The sequence below is a fragment of the Pongo abelii genome, chromosome 18 (assembly GCF_028885655.2).
Source record: "Pongo abelii isolate AG06213 chromosome 18, NHGRI_mPonAbe1-v2.0_pri, whole genome shotgun sequence".
In the NCBI taxonomy this organism is placed as follows: Eukaryota; Metazoa; Chordata; class Mammalia; order Primates; family Hominidae; genus Pongo; species Pongo abelii.
In genome coordinates, this window is record NC_072003.2 from 64,230,596 (window position 1) to 64,243,360 (window position 12,765).

Sequence of the window (12,765 nt, forward strand, 5' to 3'; positions counted from 1 at the left end):
TACCATAAAAGATTTTACACTCATATTCATGTTTGATAATAATTTTACTGACTCCACAAAAAACACTACACCCTTTACTTATCAGTTTTGGATATTTTAATACTTTAAAAACATTTATATCTGACCAAACCATTTTAAATTATGATTCTAAGTGATGATGCAAAATACTTTAAGTTATACCAATATTGTGCTATTTTCTTCTTTGTAATCTTGAAGACTATAAAAAGTAAGTGCATATAAACACACATGAAAGCGTGTATATAAATATATATAGATATATAATATACAGACACAATTGTGTCTACATATAGGCAGAAATACACACACACACACACACACACGCACACACACACACACACACACGCACACACACACCAGCAATGTGGCAAATGCCTTCGATATTTCCAGTGGTTTACACTTTGAATGTACAGTATTATCAAAGGATTGAAGTAATTCCTGAAGCCTTGAAATAGTGATGCTGCTGTCAATTTAATCCCCACTTTATCCACTACTTCTGCCCCAGGCTATAAAATACAGCATTGTTCATGGGTAATTTCCCACTACTTCCTGCTGCTAACAAAATGGATACTTTCTTTAAACTAGAAAACACACTGTCTGGCATTACTCACTTCAATTGGCAATGGGTTTCATATGATCAAAGTCACAGCCTGTGGACAGACAGCTCCTATTCCTTTGAAACAAATCTCAGTGGTCTCTAATTCACAGGCTTGTATCAACCAGGATGTAAATATTTACCTTTCCCTAGAGTAGCAAGTACTATAAGTGCCTAAATATAAGTCGATCTTCTGTTTTCTCAATACGGAATTTTTTTTTAAAGTCTATCATCAACCTAATTTATTAAATTTATAAATTTAGTTGTAGACTCTTTTATCATTCAAATGAAACATCAAACTTTTTTCATCCTTGGGATAAATGTCTTCGGTTCATTTAACACTGTTCTCCAAAGCACACCATTTTCACTTCCATCGAAGCTACCTAAGTGAGAGAGGCTTTGAATCCTATTCAATGATGCCACTCTCTCCAAATTAACCACTCTTATAATAAGCTCTACTGTTTTCTATGCTTCTCCATTCATCTTGTAAGCACAACTTTGTGACCTCCGCAATGTAAGTATTTTATTTTAAAAGTCATCTTTAAAAAGCTTGTTTACAACATCATCTAAACTTGCAGTTTTGAGGTCAGAGCCCCAGTAATAATTACTAAATTGTGTTACATTTCCTTGTATTTCTTTTGTTTGTTTTTTCACTGATTCTGCCACTGACCTCTCTAAGCAATCCAAACTAGTATTGATTGAGGTCCTCTCAGGCTAATGTGCAGTACTTTGTTCAAGATACAGTCATTGAGAAAGTGCTTTGTAATGTGAGATCTTTTATTTACACTGAAAAATATGAATATTTTCCAGTGGGGGTGATGTGTACTGGGGCAAAAGCCTTAACTTCCTATGTAGACATTTATGGTTCATTGGATAAATGTCATTATGCTCTCCTGTGCTTTTAACAAGCAATTTCTTTGCAATACTTCATGGCATTCTTTTGTGCTGAGGCCAGCCTCTATCTTTTGCAACTCTGCTTTATAAACAACCTCTTTTGTAAACCATTCTGTGACTTGCTGAAGTGCACATAGTCATCTGTGTAGTACTCGCTATTTTTCAAGAATTGAAATTAAGGCTTCTCATTTATTTTTCAAATCTCACTAGACACTCACAACTATTTGTTGTGACATTTCTATTCTCTCCACATTGCAGATGAGAAAAATTAAGGCTCAGAGATATCAGGTAACCTGTCAAATATCACAAACCCAATCAGTAACACTTGAGCATCAACCTTGGATCTATCTGATTCCAGAATTTTACCTGTTTATTTGAATATAGTGTATATAAGTGGTCCTATCATGTTTATAGAAGAAGCAGTTTTAGATATCTCTTAGAAACAGAAAGATTGTTTTGTAGTTTGGAATGGTATAACTCAATTGTCCTCTGTTTCTGTTTTTCAAAAACCAAAGAAGGATGACCCCACAATTTCACTTTAGGTGTTGAAATCAAAGAAATAAAAACATATGTTGACACAAAAACATACATACAGGCTCTTGGCAGCTAATATGGTTTGACTGTGTCCCTACCCAAATCTCATCTTGAAGTTCCCCACGTGTTGTAGGAGGGTCCTGGTGGGAAGTAATTGAATCATGGGTGCAGATTTTTCCTGTGCTGTTCTTGTGATAGTGAATAAGTAAGTCTCATGAGAACTGATGGTTTTTTGAAAGGGCAGTTCTCCTGCACTTCTCTCTTGGCTGCCACCATGTAGGATGTGCCTTTGCTCTCCTTCACTTTCCACCATGATTTTGAGGCCTCCCCAGCCATGTGAAACTGTGAGTCCATTAAACCTCATTTTCTTTATAAATTACCCAGTCTTGGGTATGTCATTATTAGCAGCAAGAGAATAGACTAATACAGTAGATTGGTGCCAGGAGTAGGGGTACTGCTGTACAGATACCTGAAAATGTGGAAGCAACTTTGGAACTGGGTAACAGGCAGAGGTTTTAAGAGTTTGGAGGGCTCAGAAGAAGATAGGAAAACATGGGAAGGTTTGGAACTTCCTAGAGACTTGTTGAATTGGCTTTGACTAAAATGTTGATCGTGATATGGACAGTAAAGTCCAGGCTTAGGTGGTCTCATATGGAGATGAGGAACTTGTTGGGAACTGGAGTAAAGGTCATTCTTGCTATGCAAAGAGGCTGGTGACATTTTCCCCCTGATCTAGAATTCCGTGGAACTTTGAACTTGAAAGAAATTATTTAGGGTATCGGGTGGAAGAAATTTCTAAGTGACAAAGCATTCAAGAGGAAGCAAAGCATAATAGTTTGGAAAATTTGCGGCCTGATGATGCAATAGAAAAGAAAAATGCATTTTCTGGGGAGAAATTCAAGCTGGCTGCAGAAATTTGCATAAGTAACAAACATCCAAATATTAATTGCCAAGATGATGGGGATAATGTCTTTAGGGTGTCTCAGAGACCTTCATGGCAGCTCTTCTCATCACAGGCCCAGAGGCCTAGGAGGGAAAAATGGTTTTAAGGACCAGTCCCATGGCCCCCCTGCTGTGTGCAGTCTCAAGACTTGGTGCCCTGTTTCCCAGCCACTCTAGCCATGGCTAAAAGGAGCCATGGTACATCTTAGGTTGTGTCTTCAGAAGGTGCAAGCCCCAAGCCTTGGCAGTTTCCCCATGGTGTTGAGCCTGCAGATACACATAAGTAAGGAATTGAGGCTTGGGAACCTCTGCCTAGATTTCAGAGGATGCATGGAAATGCCTGGATGTCTAGGCGGAAGTTTGCTGCAGGGGTGGGGTCGTCGTGGAACACCTCTGCTAGGGCAATGTGGAAGGGAAATGTGTGGTAGGAGGCCCCACACAGACTCCCCACTGGGGCACTGTTTGATGGAGCTGTGAGAAGAAGGTCACTATCCTCCAGACCCTGGAATAGTATATCTACCAACAGCTTGCACTGTGTGCTTGGAAAAACTGCAGACACTCAACACCAGCCCGTGAAGGCAGCCGGGAGGGGGCTATACCCTGCAAAGCCACAGGGGTGGAGCTGCCCAAGGCCATGGGAATCCATCTCTTGCATCAGCATGACCTTGATGTGAGACATGGAGTAAAAGGAGATCATTGTATCTAGGAAGTAACTAACTTGCTTTTGATTTTACAGGCTCATAGGTGAAAGAGACTTACCTTGTCTCAGATGAGACTTTGGACTGTGGACTTTGTAGTTAATGCTGAAATAAGTTGAGACTTTGGTAGACTATTGGGAAGGCATGATTGGTTTTGAAATGTGAGGACATGAAATTTGAGAGGGGCCAGGAATGGAATGATATGGTTTGGCTGTGTGCTCACCTAAATCTCATCTTGAATTGTAGCTCCCATAATCCCTATGTTTCATGGGAGGGACCCAGTGGGAAGTAATTGAATCATGGGGGCATGTTTTTCCTGTGCTGTTCTTGTGATAGTGAATAAGTCTCACGAGAACTAATGGTTTTATAAAAGGGCAGTCCCCCTGTACTTCTCTCTTGTGTGCCACCATGTGAGATGTGCTTGCTTCTCTTTTGCTTTCCTCCATGATTGTGAAGCCACCCCAGCCATGTGAAACTGTAAGTCCATTAAACCCCTTTTTTCTTTCTAAATTACACAGTATTGGATATGTCTTTATTAACTGCGTGACAACAGTCTAATATAGCAGCTTTCTTCATAATAGTTCTAAACTAGAAACTACCCAAATACCTACCAACAGGTGAATTGTTTAACAAATTCTGTTCCAGTACAATGAAATAGCATTCAGACATAAAAAGGAAAGAACTCTTGATATGTGTAACAGCATAGATGAATCTGAGAAGCCTGTTGAGCAAAAGAAGCAAGTGCAAAACAGTATACAATGAGTGATTCCTTGTATATGAAGTTCAAGAACAGGCAAAACTAACCTACAGGGATGAAAGCAAGTCAGTTATTCCCTGGGCTAAGGGTTGAGGTGGATTGCAAAGAGGCCCTAGGGAACTTTGGGAAACAATAAGAATATTCTATATTTTGATTGTGGTCCTTTCTTCCATGGCTGTGTGTACTGGTAAAAACTCTCTGTAATGTACATTTAAAATGGGTACATTTTGGCTGGGCACAGTGGCTCACACCTGTAATCCCAGCACTTTGAGATGCTGAGGCAAGCAGATCACCTGAGGTCAGGAGCTCGAGACCAGCCTGGCCAACATGGTGAAACCCTGTCTCTACTAAAAATATAAAAATTAGCCAGGCATGGTGGTGGACACCTGTATTCTCAGCTACTCCGGAGGGTGAGGCAGGAGAATCACTTGAACTCAGGAAGTGGAGGTTGCAGTGAGCCAAGATTGCACCACTGCACTCCAGCCTGGGTGACAGAGTGAGACTCGTCTCAAAAATAAAATAAAATGGGTACATTTTAATTTATGTAAAATGTATTTCAATAGAATTGATAAATAGGAACATTTTTACACTGTTGGTGGGACTGTAAACTAGTTCAACCATTGTGGAAGTCAGTGTGGCGATTCCTCAGGGATCTAGAACTAGAAATACCATTTGACCCAGCCATCCCATTACTGGGTATATACCCAAAGGACTAGAAATCATGCTGCTATAAAGACACATGCACACGTATGTTTATTGTGGCACTATTCACAATAGCAAAGACTTGGAACCAACCCAAATGTCCAACAATGATAGACTGGATTAAGAAAATGTGGCATATATACACCATGGAATACTATGTAGCCATAAAAAATGATGAGTTCATGTCCTTTGTAGGGACATGGATGAAATTGGAAATCATCATTCTCAGTAAACTATTGCAAGGACAAAAAACCAAACACCGCATGTTCTCACTGATAGATGGGAATTAAACAATGAGAACACATGGACACAGGAAGGGGAACATCACACTCTGGGGACTGTTGTGGGGTGGGGGGAGTGGGGAGGGATAGCATTAGGAGATATACCTAATGCTAAATGGCGAGTTAATGGGTGCAGCACACCAGCATGGCACATGTATACATATGTAACTAACCTGCACATTGTGCACATGTACCCTAAAACTTAAAGTATAAAAAAAAAGTCAAAGAAATGAATTTTGTATTAAAACTATGAAAATTTAAACATTAAAAGTAAAGATTGGCTAGTTTGAGGATGAAGGTGTTGATAATTGCAAGTAAATTAACAAAGGCAATAATGAAGAAATAAATGAGAGATATTTGACCTTTAAAATAGATGACTCAAGAGAAGAATTAGACTGACTTCAAATATCAGACACAGGTTATATGTAACAGGCAAGGAGGAACAAACATTTCACAGAGCAGAAGACAGAGACCTGGTTCTCACATAAAGAAACTTTGTAATAACTATAGCTGTCCAGTGGAATGGGCTGCTCTGTGTGGTGGTAAACCCCAACAGACTCGCTCAAAAGAAGTCAGATAAACAACTCTTGATAATGATGTATAAGAGATCCTTCAAATGGATGAAAAGGCAACTTAGCAATCCTTTAAATGAGAATTATTTAGTCTATGAGCTAAAAAACTCACACTCTTTTTAAGGTGTCTAAAAGTCCAGTTCAATTCAAAAAGCATGCATGATATTTTGAATTGATCAGACAGCTGTCCAGGAGACGACATATAGAATGGTTCATTACACTAAAATGCGTAGAAAATTGGCCTTAATTCTACGAAGGAATTTGGGCCTCCCTATAAATAAAATAGATCTATTTTTTTCTCCCAACCCTCTCTAAGAACTCCTTCAATTCACTTCATTATGGAGTTCATAATCAAGGCTAGAAAATGTGTTCCAGGTTATGGGGAATACACATATATACACAGAATAACAATGTTGATCTAATTATGCAGGAGAAGCCTACACATATTACACTACAGCCAGGTGTGGGCCCAAAGAATACCAAACACAAATTGCTCTGGAGTTAGAAGGGCCAGCAGTTACCCAACTATATATCAATCCACTCTACCCATTGGTGATCTCCACCAAGATATAACAGGAGCCCCTCAAAATTAACTGATAAAATTGAACTGAGTATCGCTCCATTCAGCCTTCTCTTCTTGTATTCCTCATCACAGAAAACAGCATCTAAGCCACTCTTCAGACTTGAACCTGGAATATACTCTTGTGCCTCCCTCCTACCCTATCCAATAAACCATTATTCTTGCTAATTGACCTTTTTTTAAATCATTTCCCAGATCCAGCCCTTTCTCCTATTCTCCCTGCCACTCTCTCTCTCACCCCAGGAACTCACAGTGTATGACCCGACATAACGCAATAGCTACCTGCGCGTTTTAGAAAACGACTTAAGGCCCTGTATAATCTAAACCTTGCCTACCCCAGTATCTGACCTCATCTTGCAGCTTCTCTTTATGCTCTCTTCTCCAGTAATAGTCAGTTGTTTAACATTCTGTGGGTTCTTGTTTAGCTTTAGTACTATTATCCTACCACATCTATCCTGACACTCATTCTGCTCCACCTTTAAAAGTATCTCTTTAGTGAAGGCTGGGTAGTGCCTAACACACCCCAGGACAGAACTCTGATGGAAGCAAATTGTATGATATGGTTTGAGGTTTCCAACCTCCATCCCTTGTTTCCTGACTTTCGGACATTTAATTCTGCAGCATAGATCCATACTTAACTTACTGGACCAGTAACAGGTATTTAGAAGGTGGAGGAAAAAGAGATACCTGGCCTTATCTAAAATGTCAGGAAGTAGACAGCATTGCAGAGCTAGAAGCACCAAAGGCTTGTTCAGAAGTAATACCTGTGATTGAAAAACGAAGGAGCAAGATTGGGCAGGAGGCATCCTTACACCAAGATAGGGACCTAACAACCCAAAGCAAGGTGTGAAACAACAATTGCTGATTGCAGTCCTCCACTGGACAGAAATGTCTAGGCTGCTATGACCCCAGCCAGTCAGTCATGGCCTGCAGGCCAATCCAAATGTAGTGTGGCTTTGACTCAAAAGCACAGGTCACCTCTATAATGCCGGATTTAACATGTTGGGGCTGTCAACTAGCCACACACCTCACAGCTGGGAGGAAATCCTTTCTCTAAGGGGAGCAGAACAGTGCATTTCTGTAATTGCCACTGTATGTCCCTGGTACTGTGTGGAGCAAATCTGCACCAATAACCAAGGATCTAGGGCCTGTCTTTCTGAGGAGAAATTTAGAAGATGGAGGATAGGAGGATGAATTACTGTCTTTGTTTGTATAATTAGTCTCAAGGCTATAACTGGACTTCATTCTCTCCTCTCCCTCCCCAATTATCTACTCTAAATACCCCCTCTCTCTCAGCTACCTGATAATCTGAACATCATTCCTGAGGACACTGAGCTCCTGTTGACCATACTCTTCTTATGCAGCATCATTTCTCTCCTTCCATTCACAGTTGCAGATAGGCAAGAGAGAACCAAGAGAAACCTAAGAAGGTTGTCCAAGTCCCACAGATAGCCCTCCTACCTCCACTGTGTATCGACAGCCCACCTCCTCCTGCTGATCAGGGTAAGTTACCTCTAACTAGATGACTGTTTTTTCTTATTGCCCGATGGTCTCTGGATATAACTTACCCAAAGTACCCTGGTGACAGCCATAGTTTGTGTATGATGTGACATTTGCTGGGTCTCCTGGGGAGAATGTACTCCCTTTGGAAATCAGGACCTCTGACCTTGTAGAACCCTGATTTTCATGGATAGGAAGCACAGAATTCTCCAGTGAGTCACTGCAAATGATGATAAATGGATCTACTACTGCTTCTATTCCTTATTCACAAACCTATGGCATGTTCATATAGAGAGCACAGCACCATACAAATGGCTTTAGATATACCACATTCCGGATGACAATCTATCTTTGCAGAGTATTATTATTATTTAAAGTATAATATTATTGAAAAACCATTTCAAAGCTCTAGGAGGCCAGCTGCTTCTGGAAAGTGTGATCTGACATGGTCAGTAGATCTCATGTTCATGACACCACTTTTGCATGTCCCTCACTGTAAAGTGTCTCCCTCCCAGTCAACTGCTATATTTTGTGGGATCCAATGACTGTGGATCAGGTACTTCACAAGCCCTGGAATAATGGTGATGGCTGAGACTCTATGAGTAGAAACACCAAACTCATATCCAGAATATGTGTCTCTCCGGTGTAAATAAATAAATAAACCATCCAGGAAGGAAGCTTCCCAATGCTGCCAACTTTTCTTCCTTTCTTAATTTCTTTCTTTCTTTCTCTCTCTTTCTTTGTCTTCCTTTCTCACTTGCTTGCTTTTTCTTTCTTTCTCTCTCTCTCTTTCCTTTTCTTTCTTTCTTTCTTTTTCTTTCTTTCTCCCTTCCTTCCTTCCTCCTTTCTCCCTTTCTTTCTTTCTCTTTCCTCCTTTCCTCCCTTCCTCCTTTCCTTCTTTCTTCTTCCTTCCTTCCAGAGCAAATTAGCCTCTTTAGGAACCAGAACTGTGCCAAGTGCTCAGAATTGTTCTCTGTTGCTGGCAAATCAGGAATTGAGGCAGCAGTAGATCAGCCTTGGCAAGCAGGAGTCCATGCAGTTGAACGCGTTCCTAACCTCTGTCTCTTCCATCATAGCCATTTCCTTCATATGTTCATCCTGCCAGTGTCGGGGTGGACATCAACAATAGCTGGTTAACTTTAACTGGCCAAGTCATACTGTCTCCTTAGTTGCTTGGTGCATTTTCAGTGCTGGAAACATACTAGTTGATGTTCATGTGTGATGGGGATATGTTCACACTTTGTGCCCACTTTCATATGCCTTTCCATTGCTCATAAATCCATAGATTTTCTTACCTTGTGCCACATTTCCTTTCCCACAAGGCGGATGACTGATGCCATCACCTAAAGCTCCATGCAGAAGATCTTCCCTTCCCCTATCTTTCAAAGCCACCTCTGACTGTGGCTATAATGCAGCTGCCATTTATTTTTAGTCTCCAAGCCAACCCTTTCCTAAGTGAAGATGACAATGGGAGTGAGGTGAGGGAGGGGCACTGGTGCAATAGTGGTGGGTGACATGGGAGCCTGGGTTACTGCTCATACAGCTTGCTATGCCCTCTGTTCATGTTTGTGATTGGACCCTCACATACAATTTCTGCATTTCCATCTCGTGATGGATTTTTTTCCAAACCAAGCCAACTTTTTTACTAGAAACTATGTCTTAATGGGCAATTCTGGGTCCATGATCACTTGGTGTTGCATGGTCAAACATTATGTTCCTACCATGGCTCTGTAGCATTTCAGAAGCTGTTTTCCAAAACGGGTTTAATTTAATTTTCTGCAACAGATGACATGGCTTTTCTCCATAACTCCAGTGGTCTACATTGGATTCTCCCATTGGAGCTTGCCATCTGATTCATACCACATCTTTTTCCACCATTTACATGTCCAGTATTGTAGAGTCTATCAAACTCCATGGCTTGCTATTATCATGATTAGCCTGACTTGCTGTAGCCCTTTCCTGATCCTAACCTTATTCAAAGCTTTCTATTTCATCAAGGATAGAGATCATACTTGTATTTTAATAGTAGTGGAAATTATTCCCTCCACAATTAGAACCGGATGTTAGATACTATGATAGCTTCTCTGATGTAGGGGATGCAATATGTTGCAACTTGTCTTTTATGCTGGAGGAGATGTTCTGCATATGCCTGACTACTGGATGATAAAAACCTAATTGGAAAGTGATCAGATCAGATGCAGATCTGACAATGTCTCCACCAGTCCAATGAGGACATCTGGAGCAAAGACTAGCTGGTACAAAAGTCCTGTGTTGGGCAGAAATGACTAAGCCCTTCTGTTGCCACCTTGCACAGTGGCTGCGGCTTCTTCCTGAATATTAGTAGAGTTTATCTCCACCATCCAGCCACCTCTTGCTCATCTTGTTCAATTAGAATAATGCTATCAATTGACTAAATCAACACAATATTGGGGGGATATCCAGAAGATTCAGATCTCCTCAGACTGGTATAATAGTCCATAGGTCATTTAACTTACCTGTGGGAAAATTATAAATATACATTTTATCTATTCCATAAGAATGAATATGAGTGAGAACTGTTTCCTATCCTCTTTCCCAATTGGTATAAGAAAGAAGGTATTTACCAAATAATGTCTACATACCATAAAGCCTTACTGATCTGCTCTAGAAGGTACATCATTCAGCATAGCAATTGCAATTGAGGCTACTACTTGGTTGAGTTGTCCACAAATATTCTATAGAATTCACCTGGTTTCTGCAAGGGTAAGATTGAGTTGTGTACAGATGTTATTCAGAATTCATCCAGTTTCTACAGAAGCTAGAATGTCCAATCAACTAAGATATTTAAGAGTGACATTAATCTCCATGATTGACCATATACACTCCTCAACAAAAATATTGTCTTGATTTGACTCGATTTTAAAGTGTTCCACTTGGCCTTCTCCAACATGAAAGCTCTTATCTCACAGCCCAAAGCCATAATGTGTGGGTTGCTGAACCTTCCAAGAATGTCAATCCCATCATACATTAGAGAATTGGAAAAAAAGACCAATGGGTGGGTCCAAAAATCAGTGGACCCACTGTTCACTGTAAGTCCAATTTTTTACAAGACTTACTCTATTACATGATTCTCAAGTGACTTCACTTTTAAAAAGAGAAGCTATGATGATTCCTTGGGTTTCTTAGTATTGATGTCAAGTTGGAGTTTTTGTACATTTGTCATTGAAATGCTTGAGTCCCCTTTCTCAAGTCTATGGTCACTTGTATAAATGCTCATAGATTTATTTCAGGGTAATTACTGTAATGTATGCGTGTCATTTTCCTACAGTGGCCTTCCCTCTGGGAACCTGGGCATTTCTTCAATCAATGTGTTTCAGGCCTACAAACTTGCCCTGAAATTTAAACAAGAGATTATGATGTTTTATGAAAGAAACCACCTTCAGCCTCCTTCTCTTGCTATTGCTATATACTTAGCATACACAGATATTAATAAAATGAAGAAGACAGAGAAAGAGGGAGAGAGAAGTATTTTTCCTGCTTTGCTGGCTACCCCTCTATTTTGCTTCAAGAGATGTTGTGTTCCATTTGCCATTACCATAATTCTGTACTTCATCCTGGCTGCGACTCTGTCCTTGTTGAAGTTTATGATAATTGCAGTCTACTGGATTTGGTAGTTAAGAGCCATCACTTGACATCTATTGTCATGTCTGTATCATCTCCATGGCTACCAATAAGACAAACTGGATGACAATCTCCCTGCTACCAGCTCTTGCCTGAGGAGAGAGCCACCATTGAACTTAGTGATATTGGTGTCCACTTACCAGTCCATTCTGGTGTGTTCCTATGAAACAAAATCCTCAGATAAGTCTTTTATCATCATCTAAATATGACCATTCACACATGTCCTCTTCCTTGAGCCTTTTCATCCCCTTTCCTGCCATCTGTTACAGAAATTCAGGTGTTTCAACATTGCCCCGTATGCATATCTCTTTTACCAAGGTATAGAAGCCATGTCTGCTGCAAGTTTGATACATCCTCTGGGATCCTTACCAAGATTTGGAATCCTGAGAGAATGGCTTCTAATCAATAAACTCTCTTTTATTAAATCCTATTCTCCTTCCCCTTGAATTTGATCTAACACCCTTAGAATCTAGTCTCACGGGTACTCCTTGGCCACGGTCAGTTCATGCTGTTTATGTCTTGGAGCTCCTTTGGGTTATGATCTCTTTCCTCCCTTAGGAATCCCAGCACCTCAATGGTCAGGGTTGTGTTGCTATTTAACCGTGAGTAGTAACCCTGATGGCCAGTGGAGGTGGTAAGGGCATTTCTTGACAGAAGCAGGCACCTGTTGGCTTGAGGAGGAAATGCCTCTCTGCATTGTCTCCCTGCACAGGTGAAGTGGTAGCTCTTAGTGGGGGATGGTGCAGAGAAGGCACTTCTGCAAACTCGTAAGATTCAGAGAAGTTTGAAATGTTAAATTCCTTGGGGCATGGCTCCTACTCAGATAACTTCATCTCACGTGTCAGGGTCACATGTTTTCCCAACTAGAGCCTCCAATTTTGTCATAACTGGCCTGCTTTGGTTGAACATTCAACCCTTTTTGATGTTAAGCTATGCTATTCAATGTAGTATTTACTGTTCTGTTTTCATTGCTCTGTCATCGTGTGAGATAAGGGCCTCTTTAAAAGCTACCGAAGAGATTCTCTCACTCTC

The 12,765-nt window shown here is 40.5% G+C and overlaps 1 long non-coding RNA gene across 1 annotated transcript in view; it reads left to right on the forward strand.

Moving 5' to 3' along the window:
- The window catches only part of LOC129050828 (uncharacterized), a 99,189-nt gene that overhangs the window by 9,051 nt on the left and 77,373 nt on the right, over window positions 1–12,765 (forward strand). Inside the window, exon 2 of the long non-coding RNA XR_008514655.2 lies at window positions 7,964–8,076. This is a non-coding gene — a long non-coding RNA (uncharacterized LOC129050828). The remainder of the gene's footprint in view (window positions 1–7,963; window positions 8,077–12,765) is intronic.